The 12,980-nt window shown below is 38.6% G+C and overlaps 1 non-coding gene across 1 annotated transcript; it reads left to right on the forward strand.

The window, feature by feature from the left end:
- The first annotated feature begins 5,118 nt into the window (after positions 1-5,118).
- Positions 5,119-5,252, forward strand: Gm22521. Its single transcript, XR_003951705.1, has one exon. It is a non-coding gene; the product is annotated as a small nucleolar RNA SNORA17 (small nucleolar RNA).
- The last annotated feature ends 7,728 nt before the right edge of the window (positions 5,253-12,980 follow it).

The raw sequence follows: 12,980 nt of genomic DNA on the forward strand, positions 1-12,980 counted from the left end.
AATGTCATCTCGATCTTATTTTTAAAAACACCTAGCAGACTAAACTATGAGGCACCTGCTCTTCAGCTCTGCCTTCCAGTCTCTTTTTTCCTATTTACAAAATAGGGTTAACAACTTGTAATTGATAGTGTTGTAAAGACTGAAATATTTGACATCTAAGGTTGCTTTATATGAATTACTTTTATGAACTATATGCGCTATATTGTGAACTATATTTATTAGTGATTAAATAGTGAGGATACAATAAATTAGCTATGTAGATTAGGTTCCACCGTAGAAGTGACTAAATGCCTTATAACTTCCTGTCTAGAATATCACTGAATTCTTTGGATTTAAGGTTGAAGTCAATCAAAGACAGATGATCTTATCTTTGCCAGCATTTTAACTTGCTGTGCCTTCCTGGATAAGTGCCCTGTATTTGTAATGACTCTTAGTGATGAGAGGCTCTCGCAATGGATTAATGATGCCTACCAGAGTCTCAGTAAAATAAGTGTCCATACACATATATATCCACTGGCCATCCTTGGACTAGTTGAGTTTTCAATTCATGGTCAGCTCTAATAGCTTACCAAATGAGAATTGACCAAGTCTGGTTGTGTTCAGTATGTCATAATGCATGCCGAGGTGTGCACTCTGAAGTTCACTTTGGCAACAAAACATTAACTGATGGAGTTTGTATGTGATAGACAACCACACAAACCAGTTTTGCTTCTTCTTAATTTTATGCCGGATCTAGACCCAGGGCTTCACAGAACAGGTTGTGTTATCTAATGTCATCATTTCACAGTATACATGGTAAGTGCTTGCCTACTTCATCTAGGTTGAAGTAGAAAAAGAGGAAATTTCATCTTATATGTGAGATGTTAATAATACCACTGTGTGGATTTACTAAATGTATCACCTAGCATTTTCATTAATACAGAGAGAAAATGTATAAAATAGGAGAGGTGAGCAATCCCAGAAGTTTCTGTCATTGCTGCTCAAATGTTCCCACCAAAACCCAAGGGGAAGATTGCCTACATCGCAGTATCTGAAGCCAGGCATAAGAGGAAATGTTATTAAGGGAATCTTATTTCATATCTTAAGAAAAAGTTAAAGTACTCTCCATAGTAGGACTCTTTTCTAGTTTGTAGAGCTTTTATATTAAAATGTTCTAGTATAACTGCTGGACAAAAAAAAAAAAAAAGCATGGAAGTTTCCCTATGTACTTTTGGATCTCTAAATGCTTATAAGGACACACAGACCAATAAATACACAGTAAGTCTAGTAGATTAGCATTTCTGAATGCTCACAGAAGACACTATTAGTATTGCTAATGAAGAAGAAAAAGAGTAAGCTTCACAGCTGAAATCAGATGTGAGTGAAGGGACAGAATTATAATATTACCAGAAGAGTCTGTGCAAAGATTTGGATATATTCCATTGCACAGTGTCTCCAGGATACTGCAAATAGTTTTTGTACTGTTGGATATGAGGTTTCCAGACTGAATGAGGCCAGAGTAAGGGCGGTCCACTGAGTATAAGAAGTAACTGTTAGACACATCATCATCTTCTTAAATATGTATTCCTCATTATTCTTTATAATTGCCCCTGTTCTTGCTTAACTTCCCACTCACAGACCAAAGAACAGGTCAGGTGGAAGTGCTTATAAAAAATTATTATTCATCCATAAACCATACTTTAAAACCAAATCATCTGTGACAAACTCTGTCCTGGCCTTGGCCACCTATCAAAAGGATCCCTTTACTGGTGATCGGTGGTTCTCCAGGACCTGGAACGGAGCCAAGAAGGAAACAGCCACTGATGAAAGAGTAGGGTAGCAATTCAGGGAGCCCCAAACGTCTTCTCCAGAGTAAGAGCTGAAGGGTTCTTTAATAAAAAGCATTCTGTCTGTTCAGGAATCATTCAACAAGTACACCCCCACACCACACACACACACACACACACACACATCAGGGTGGAAATACCTTCTGAAAGTTAATAACAATCCACCTTCTGTGTGTAACCTTGTGATCCTTTTGAGGAAATATTTACAATAGAAAGCTACACTGTGCCACAGAACACCAGCTCTGTTTCTGGGTGCCTGAGGACCAGCATGGCTTTGAAGATGCCTTTTCCTCTCTGCTTCCTCTGGAGACGACCTGAACAGTGCCTGTCTTCTTGATCCTAGTAGCCCTACCACTGGCATGAACTTTAGAACATTTTCACATGCACAAGCCCAAGTCAACAATGTTGTTCTTGCTATGAATTGTTGGACATTAGGAAACATTTGTAATGCACTTCATCTTTTAACCATTCTATAAATATTCTACATGGGGAGTGATGGGCTACATTTCTGAATTACCTTGCATTATACCTATATCTTATCCAATTTTTAGACTGATGTGGTGGTAAGGTTTCTGGGAGTCATTGGGCTGACAAGAGGAGTATTTGTATAGTGGTCATGTCTCCAAATCTACCATACTATGGAAAATGTCTATTCACTCTCCTTTTTGCTTATGCTGTTCTAGATAAATTTCCTAATCACTCTCACTTAATCTATACTTAACCTCACCAGTCTAGTAAGAAAAAAAATACTATTTCACATATCAGAGCTATGGGTCTTGAGGCTCAGAAGAATTTATTTCCCCAATTTGAATCACTGCCAATAATGGAGCTGGTTTAGAAGCAAGAGTATTTGTTTTCCAAGAATTGTTCTCAAAGTCCACTTATGTTTAAGACCTTTGCCCTTGGGGTTCACATTGTCTGCATTGCTTCTTCCTTCACCCCTGATCATGGTCTTCTTGTTGTTAGTTGGTTTTGGGTTGGTACTTCCTTTAAGCTTTGAGGTTGGACTAGTTGCAGTGGCTCATGCTTTTAATCCCAGCACTTGGGAAGTCGAGGCATGTGAGTTTGAGGCCAGCTTTGTTTACTTAGTGAGTTTTAAGACAACCAGAGCTACATAGTAAGATCCTGACTCAAACAAACAAACAAACAAACAAACAAACAAACAAACAAAAGATATAAGCTTGTCAGAAATTCTCCACTGTATCCCCAGTTTTAGGCTAGGTGTTTGGTGTCTACTGACTGCTTTATAGATTTTATATTGTAAAGTCTGACAAGGTGTTGGCTATGGCGTTTATCTACCCATGTGACACAGAATAACTATCATAAAGCTGTTATTTAATAAGTTCTTAGTCATTTAATACAATCCATCATCTATTTTTGCATTTCTGTGATACTTAGTTTTACAAATGCTTCCATGTAAACTGGCTTGTTAGTGATATGCAAAAACAAGTAGGATCAGTAATTTACTACACCAAGTGAGACATATGATTAATATCAACACTGTGGATTAGCTACAAGAGTCTGATTAACACTAATGTGTTCCTACATATTATACATATGTAATGCTATCAAGTATGTTAAATATTAAAGCACAGTAGTGAGTTATTAAGAGACCAACAATATAATTTTTAAATAAAAGTATACTCCAGCAGTGCATATAACTCTGTATTGGTGGTAAAAGAGCACATACTAGTCCCTGCTGTATGAATGAACCAAGTGTAATTTTTCACGAGATTGTCCTCCTGTTTTGCACAAATGAAAACTTGATCCTATTGATGAACTCAAGATGTTTTCATCTGATAGTTTTACTTTTTAAATTTACCTTTATTTATCTTTCTGTGGATTTAGTCCACTGTAGTCATTCAACATCTTAAAGGATGAATTTCCTCATAAGAAATAAGAAGCATGCATGTGGTCCTGCCATTTCAATAACACCTGGCAATCAGTGTTATCTTCCTGTGATGTATCAATTGAGTCTACGTACTCGAGCCCTGATGCCCATGATCTCAAATTGTGAGTATACTTGGAGAGATGTCCATTAAGGAGGCAAATGTGTAAAAACATGATGGCAATAGACAGAATTAAGTTCATGTTGACTGGTATCATTCTACAAAGAGGGAATTTTGACCCAAAGAAAGTCATTTGGGAAGTGCTCCCACATAGGAAATGCCCAGAAAGACACTTGAAAAACCTTGTGGCTAAACTAACCCTACTGATGATTTGTGGTCTAACCTTCAGCCCCTAGAATGCTCAGAAAGTCGGCTTGTGCCACTGAGAAAAACTAGTCTGTAGTACTCTGCTATGAGAACACTCAGAGACTAAACAGAGTTTTAGTGGCAGCAACTGAGTGCCACTGTCACAAGTGCTAAAAATATGGCAAGTGCTTTAGCACAGACTAACATGTGCTGGCTTCTCTTATAAATATGTAAGAAAGGCCTAGGATCCCTTGAAGAAGTTGGTGGCAGACAAAAAACAGGAGGTGCTTCTGTTGAACCTCACTTGGAAATGAACATGTTGTTGAAGAAAGGCAACACTTGCTGTGGAGTGGCAAAGAGCATGGCTAAATTACACTCTACTGATGGTGGATAGTCTGAACGGAGAAATTTAACCCAGCAGTGTTCTAAGTAAAATATTAGATAATGTGTCTATATACAAGATAGTGTAAAAGGAAAACTACATTATGAAGAAGAAACTGTTCCCAGAAAAGGAACCAGAATGGGAAGATTTGGAATGTTCTTAGCTCATACATATTGAAGAATGTTAGGATGAACCGTGCTGAATGCCATCCACAACAAACTTGGATGAGGTCAGAAACTGTAAGGTGCTGGTGGGCTGGGCTTAGGGTATTGGGCTTTGAGGAGGGGTAACTTTTCTGTTGGTGCTAGGCGCTGGTATATTTCTTGGATTTTCTTTCTTGCTAACCACGCCATTTCCAAAAGGATTTTTTTTAAGTTTTTGTCTCTGGCATAAGAGTCTTGCAATTCTTTAATCTTGTTTATGAATTTCAGGCTAGAATTGCCAGCCCTAGGATGAAAAAAAATGTGAGATCTGATCACAATTGTAGAAAGACAGAATTTGGTCTCCCATCCTTGAAATGTTGTGTATATTTTCTTTGAGATATTTATTAAGTAGAGAAACCTCTTTACTAAATGTATTTTAATAAGTATTGTGGGGGGTTTGAATCATAGAAATGCCTATTCCTCATTGATAGAGTATGAAAGTTGTATTCCCCCTTTTTAAATCTGTATGGTTTTGGTTTCAGGATAATGTTGTATTTAAATCAGTTGGAAAATATGCCCCTAATGATATTGTGGGTATAGCTGCTATGTCACATGTCCTTCATTTAGTAGTTAGGAGAGAGCAGAGAGTCTGTGTCTACACTCAGTGATCTGACATGTGAACACTGGAATTGTTAACATTTCCTGGAAAGAAAGAAAGCCTGAGATGGCCACCAGTCTGACACCAAGGGACTTGAACAGGAAGCTATATTGGGAAGACCACCTACCTGATGCAGTGCGAGCCCTCTCAGGGCTCCCAAGGCAGGGAGGGAGCTGGAGACTAGAAGAACTCAGCCTGGGACTGCGTGGGGGCAGGGGAGAGCTGGTCAGGAGTGGACTTGGATGACCTTTGCATGGGCTCAAGCAAGAAGCAAGCCCAAGATAACCACAAAGGCCTCTGGAGTAAAGACAGACCATGTCCAAAATGACCTCTGGTGCAATATTGCACAGGAGCGTAGCACTCCTGAGACCATTTCTAAGACAATCCCAGGCACTAAGAGACCCGGGGTACCACTAAGAACATCTAAGTGGTGGAAAAATGAAAGAAAGAGAAGCAGGATGTGGGCACAATGAAGGGAGGCAGAACTGGAGATGTGAGGGTAGTAAGGAACAACCTGATGTGAGTCAGGCTGTTATACCTGAAGTCAGGCTGGGGTCCTAGCCTATGCTGCCACCGCGGGCCATGCCTGGGTTCATAGCCCTGCAGTAGAAGTGGTCTATTACCACCAAAAGACTAGGCAGATGTCCCCGGACTGGACTGCAGCCTGAGGATATGTTGATGTCTGAGAGTTGTACAGCATTGGCTCCATCCCCCACACGGGCACTATGGGAAAGCTGGCCCTGTGAGTGTGAAAGCAGAAGAGCTGATCCTGTTCCCAGCCATCTCCAGTACTCAGGAAAGCAAGTACCTCATCTTGCCTGGGCAGCACAATAGAGCTGGTTCTGACTGCTAGGGTTGCAGGTGGGCCAACCCTGAGGGCATGAATAAAGGAGAGCACAACCAGCCTCTTACGGTACAGATGACGGAGAGTTGCCCTCCTCTCTTCTATTGTCTCTCACTATCTATGGCAAACAGGAGTAGGAGAACTGGCCATGTCCCTTGAACCTTGCCTGGGCAGCAGGACTGCTCCTGGTTGCCAGTTGTTCACAGTAAACCAGCCTCAGGGTGTGAGAGTGGGAGAGGTGTGGGCTGACTGGCTCAGTTACCTCTTAGGCCCAGATCCAGAGCTTTGAATTGGGCTACCTCAACATCTACCCCATAGACGAACTGTTGTAGTACACAAGAGGCCATTCTTACAGATCCAAAACCTACAGGATTTCCATGACAGGGCAGTAACAGGATGGCTGAGAGGAGTCCCAGTGAGTTTCCAGTATTGATAGAGTAAGAGAAGCCAGAGGCTTTGATACATTTTGACACACTAGAGCTTCTACAGATAGATTCTTTTTCATCTGTTGAGGGGGAGGTAGCAAGGGTAGAAGGTGGGTCTGAGGGGTGGTGAAGATGAATGTGACTGGGGTGCATTATGTGGAATTCACAGAGAATCATTAAAAAGCTAAAATAACTGGGAAAGAGTCACTAATTTTTCCAGATTCTGGGAAAGGTTGAACAGAATTGACATCAGTTCTTCAATGAAACTCTGGGTGGATTTTCTTATGTTTTTGCCAATTATATTTGTTCTCAAATTTCATACACATGTATAATTCATTCAGATTTCTGTCTCCATAAGTCCTCTCTGTTCTCCCTCCCATGTTCTCTTAACTACTCCTATCATCCTCTCTACCAATCTTGTTTTCAGATTTATGACATTCATATTCTCTCTCTCTCTCTCTCTCCCTCTCTCTCTCTCTCTCTCTCTCTCTCTTTCTGGTGTGTGTGAGATCTGGTGCAAGGAGGATCATGTGTGTAAGTACTGTTTTGGGACTATTCAATAGAACTTAATGGAATCACCTATGGAAACAACAACTTCCATCCTCCCTGAAATTATCACTACCAAATGCTTCATCATTGAGGATGGAAGCCCCTTGAGTCCTTCCTGAACCCATGTGTGACTATTGATGGGCTAGGCTCATTTTCATGACTTAGTACAGAATTATGCAACTGCTGTGGACTTAACACTTGTAATGACTGTCTTTCCCAGAAGATGGTATTTTGCAGCCGTTCTCTCAAAACCTGCATCTCATATTCTTTTCACTACTTCACAATATTCTCCAAGCCTCAAAGGGAATGCACACTCACCTACCACTCATCTCCAGGATCCTGTGCTGCTACCAGTGTCTGCATTTACTGTCATTCACAAGACATAGATCCATTTATAATTAAGGCAGAGAGTAGCGTTCTCCTACAGGTATTAACATGAATATTTAAAAGATACCTTGATACTTTGCCAATGTGGGTAATTAGGTTCAGTTCTGAAATAGTGTCTTATGGCCTCATCTCATGTTGTTTTTGAAAATAGATTTACAATACCAGGTAGATATTCTAAGGGATGCAACACAAACTCATCAAGTAGTAGTTGGTTATCCCAATAACAATATTGCCAACTCTGAACAAGTATGCATATTTTGTCTGGTGAGATCGTCCTTTAGTTCATAGAATTAATAGCTGTGTATGACATTTGATGCTTTTTTTTTCTCCACCAGAAGCCTCCCTAGTGTCTCTTGGAACCATGAAAGGTAGTCCAGGGAAGAGGTTCCGGCTCAGATTGATTTCTTTATATTATGCAATCAATGTGTAGATGGTATTGTCAACAATAGGGTCTTCTTATCTGGTTCAGAGCAAAGATAAATGAAATGGAAGAGAAAGAAGATGGAGTGAAAATGTTTAAAGAGGGAGATGGGTTAGAGGGGGGAGCAATAATCTGAATAAGGGAAGTTTGAAAAAAACATATTCCAAATGGCTCTTGCAATTTATTAGAGTGTACTTTACAAACTTTATTATTAAAAGACACACAAATAAGAAAAATCACACACTGAAGTTAACTAGTCTGTACTTCTCCATGAGCTTTTCATACAGCTAGAACAGTCATTCTGAAGTGGTGGAACGTCACTTGAGATTTTACATCCTCACTACCACATATATTTTCTGTACTTACCCATCATTCAAAATGAAAAAAAAATTATAACTAGAAATCACTTAAATTTATATAGTCCTTCCCAATTCGTTTCAAGACTATTACATGCATTAGGATTTTCCTCAGCCCTCATATGTAGCCTTTCTTATCCTCTTTCTTTCTTTTTTCTTTTTTTATTGGATATTTTCTTTATTTGCATTTCAAATGTAATCCCCTTTCTTGGTTCCCCCTCCCGAAAGCTCCCTATTTCACCCCCTCCTCCCGCTTCTATGAGGGTGTTCCTCCACCCACCCACCCATTTCCCCACCCTCGATTCCCCTATACTGGGACATCTATTAAGCCTTCATAGGACCAAGGACCTCTCCTCCTATTGATGCCTGACAAGGCCATCCTCTGCTCCATATACACTGCACACTCGCAACAAGTTCTCAAACTTGGAGACCCACTACTAATTTCAATATTGGATGCCACAAGGTACTGTTAGTTTTAAGATGTCCAGGGTTCCTGAAATACATTAGTGTGTTTATTTATAGCTCTCCTCTGTATAGGTACGTCTCACTTTCTTCCAGTTTTATTATTTCCTCTATTCATTCTAAATTTTTCTCACGTTCACAGATTCACAGGCAGCTCTTTGTCTCCTTGTTTGGTCTTTGGAATTTGCAGCTTGACTTCAAGCAAGGGCACGTGTAACTGCATTCTTATATTCAGACATGTAAATACATATCTTTGTAAAATTGAAAATAAAGTTATGTAATTTCTTCTCCTTGACACTGGGATAGAGAGAATAAGCCTATATGCTATTGTCAGACAACAAACACGACACTACAGAGTTTGCAAATTCTTCAGTCTTATTTAAAAAGTTAAAAGCTTTTGGAGCAAAGTATTTAAAACATAGAGTTTCCCAATGATCTTTTTGGATCTATTTGCATTCTTCTATATGCAGCCATCCAGTTAGACCAGCAACATTTGTGCAAGATGCTTTCTTTTTCCTATTGTACACTTTCGCCTTCTTGGTCAAAGATCAGGTATCTGTAGGAATCTTCAATTGATTACATTAATCAACCTGTTTGTTTCTATAAAAATACCATGCAGTTTTTATTACTATTGCTCTGTATTACAGCTTGAATTCAAGGATGATAATACCTCCAGTTCTTCGATTGTACATCATTTTAGCTATCCTGGGATTTTTTTTTTTTCATATAAAGTTGAGAATTGCTCCTTCAAAGTCTGTAAAAAAATATGTTGGAATTTTGATGAGAACTGCATTGAATCTGCAGATTGCTTTTAGTAAAAAGGCCATTTTTACTATGTTAATCCCACCGATCCATTAGCATTGGAGATCCTTCCATCTTTTGATATTTTCATCACTATCTTTCTTCAGACACTTGACGTTCTTGGCATACAGGCCTTTTACTTGCTTGGTTAGAGTTACACAAAGATATTTTACATTATTTGTGGCTATTCTGAAGTGTGTTGTTTCCCTAAATTCTTTCTGAGCACATTAAAAGTTTGTATAAAGGAGGGCAGCTGATTTTTTTTAACTTAATTTTATATCCAGTCACTTGCTTATTGTGTAAAGGTTTCAGGGTCATTTATGTGTTCTATCATATAATTTGTGACTAGCAATATTTGACTTCTTCCTTCCCAATTTATATTGTCTTGATCTCCTTTAGTTGTCTGATTGCTCTAGCAAGGACACTTGCTCAACTATGTTCATAACAGCTTCATTTGTAATAGCCAGAAACTGGAAAGAACCCAACTTGAGACCTATTCAGTGAACAAGAACCAATTCCTGACATTCTTAATGATACTCCGTTATGCTCTCTGATGGTAGTCTAACATAACTGTTCTCTGAGAGGCTCTTTCCAGCAGCTGATTGAAACAGATGAAAAGATCCACAATAGATGGAACTCAGGGAGTTTGTGGAAGAGTTGCGGGGAGAATTGAGGGACCCTAAGTGGATAGGGACTCCACAGAAAGATCAACAAGGTTAAATAACCTGGACCCTTGGTTTCCTTTATAAAGTATAAATAACTATATAATACATAAATATATATAAAATATAAATAAAATATGAAATTTGTTAACTTGACATAACCTAGAGTCATCTGAGAGAAAAGCTTCCATTTATGCATTTTCTAGGCCTAGAATATGGTCTGTGAGCATATTTATATATAGTTATCTTGCTTATTAATTGGTTTATAAAGACTCAGTCACTGTGGACAGCAGCATCTCTACTCAGGTAGTCCTGGGACATGTAAGAAATCTAGCTAAATATTAGCCTGTTAATAAGTGAGTTAGAAAGCAAGACAGGTCTTTTTTCCTTGAGTTCCTACTTTGACTTCCTTCAATGGTGGAATATAACCAGGGTAAAACAAGTAGGGAATATAGATAATAATATTAGTGTTGGTGTTTATTGACATATATGTATAAATAGATATACATATACATGTATGTATGTGTATATAAGCCCTAGGGAAGTTTTATTTGCAGGCAATATAATATAAAATGTAATGGATTAAAATTTATAGTTGAGAAATAACACCTAAAAATAGATTCCTCGAGGGCTGGGGTCTACTATTACAGTGATTTTTGTTTGCCAAACTTATCCAGAGCCAGTCCTAAGGAGAGGTTTACAAAAAACTTTTGCCAGCAGTCCTGCTGTCCAGGCGACTCACCAAACCCCACTCTCAAGGGAGGTTCTGTAGTCATGATTCTTGGCCAAAGGAGAATTAAAAAAAAAAAAAAAGACTTTCATTTTCCCAAGTTGTATTATATATCACATTTTCAAGTTCAAATCGTCTTGAATTCCTTCTTCTTGTACTTTCCTTGACTCGTATGGAATGTCACATCACTCTGTGTTTCTTCCATCTTGATCTTGACCATAGCCATCTATCTGTAGTTTTAATGTGGACTAGAACTAATTACTCTAGTTTTGGTTTGCTCATTTCTAATATTGGCAATGACCTTTGTGTAATTGCTCCTCAACTCATGTTCCAAGAGCTTTATTTCATCTCTCTTCGCTAGTACCTATGATGTGTCATAGCCAGCCTATCTCTTAGCCCTTCTCAGACAAGAAACTCCTTTTTTCTTTTTTCTTGGATATTTTCTTTATTTACATTTTGAATGTTATCTCTGGCCCCCTGAAGCCCCCTATCCCATCCCCTTGCCCTGCTTCTATGAGGGTGTTCCCCACCCATCCACCCACTCCTGCCTCCCTGTCCTAAGAAGCTCTTTACAAACCGTAACACTCTTTACAAATTGTAAAATGACAAGGATCTACCACTCACATTGAATAGATCAAAAAAGAACTTGTCTGTAGATTATATAGTTTGGCTCTGGAGGAAGTTTGCTGTTTAATTTCCAAGATAAAAGATACACTCTTTCAATGTTAAGTTTTAGTATGGATTCCTTTGTACAAATTTGAATTTAAGATGTTCAATACCACTCAAAATTAAGGAAAGGATGAAATTTTCCACTAAAAGTTAAGAACTTGTTCTGTTCTAGTTTGTTTGACTTTCTTTTACTGACCACTGAATATAAAGAAAACATAAAGACCATTTTGCATGTCTTTAAATCTCAGTAAGCAAACATGTCTGTAACAAGGGAATTAGATGTAAGCTAGAATACTAATTCAAGTTGGACGTTTATTCCTGATCATTTCATTATTATTATTTAGGAGGTTTTCTTCTCAAGTGATACTAAAAGTTTCAAGTCCCCATTTATGTGAAAGCAGTGTGGGTGTGCAGGAAATTGACAGACATGAAAGATGATGTGTTTTGGAGGCAGGACCTGTTGTCCCGGCCTTCTCAGCATTAAGAACCTAAAGACTTAGGGCAACTTGCTGAATCTAGAGGTCTTTAAGAATTTTCTTTTTATTCTTCTTTTCTCTCCTCATTGATTATTTCTCTCTGCTCTAGAGTATATATTCATATAACCTTTATTGAGTTTAATTACCCAAACTTAAAAGCAAAAGTTATAAGCAATAGTAATGTTAAGGTGTGCTGTGATTCCTCCCCATCCCCTTTCCTTTCTCCATTTCCCTTCCTTTCTCAAAGAAATAAAGATGCAATTAAGCACAAACACAGAGACTGGGGAAAACCCATTTCTAAAGCTTGTAGTGGTAGAAAGCTGTGGGCTAAATTAAGCTGCATTGAAAAGAATAGGGAGTGACAGAAAACATTACACATATTGCAAAAATTACTCACTAAGTTAACTGGTGTTATATTCAATTAAAGCATGTAATTATATTCCATGATATTTTACAGGAGAGCAGGTCTAAGCAGGAATACATGTAACTCTGGTGCCAGTCTAGAGTTAATTGGTAAATCTTCCCAGAGCTAAAACCTTGACTGAATCCCCAGCGCTTTCAACTGCTACAGGTCTCTTTCACTTAGCCTTATTCAAGTGATTTCTCAAATTTTTGGAAAGAAACAAAAAGAAATAATATGTTGATAATGTCAACTGGCATTAAATACATACACATAGCAAACATTGCTATAGGCATCTTATATGTATGCTCACTCTCTCTTCTTCTTCTTCCTCTTTTTCCCTCCCCCTCTGTCCTCAGCAGCCTGCACAGCATCTTCTGGCACTATGTAAGCTGACCAACAGGAAAACAGTTTCATGGTCATTCAAGGTTTATTTCTCTAGGTACTGCATCTGAAATATATCGTGTATTCAACCAAAGGTTTTGCAATCTAGTTATGCTAGGCAATGACATTAGCCTGCCTTGCTTTTGAATGCCTGGTGCTGAGACTGTCATTTAGCAACTCATGTATTCTGGGGCAGCATTGCTCACCAAA

Source organism: Mus musculus, chromosome 15 (assembly GCF_000001635.26).
Source record: "Mus musculus strain C57BL/6J chromosome 15, GRCm38.p6 C57BL/6J".
Taxonomy (NCBI): domain Eukaryota; kingdom Metazoa; phylum Chordata; class Mammalia; order Rodentia; family Muridae; genus Mus; species Mus musculus.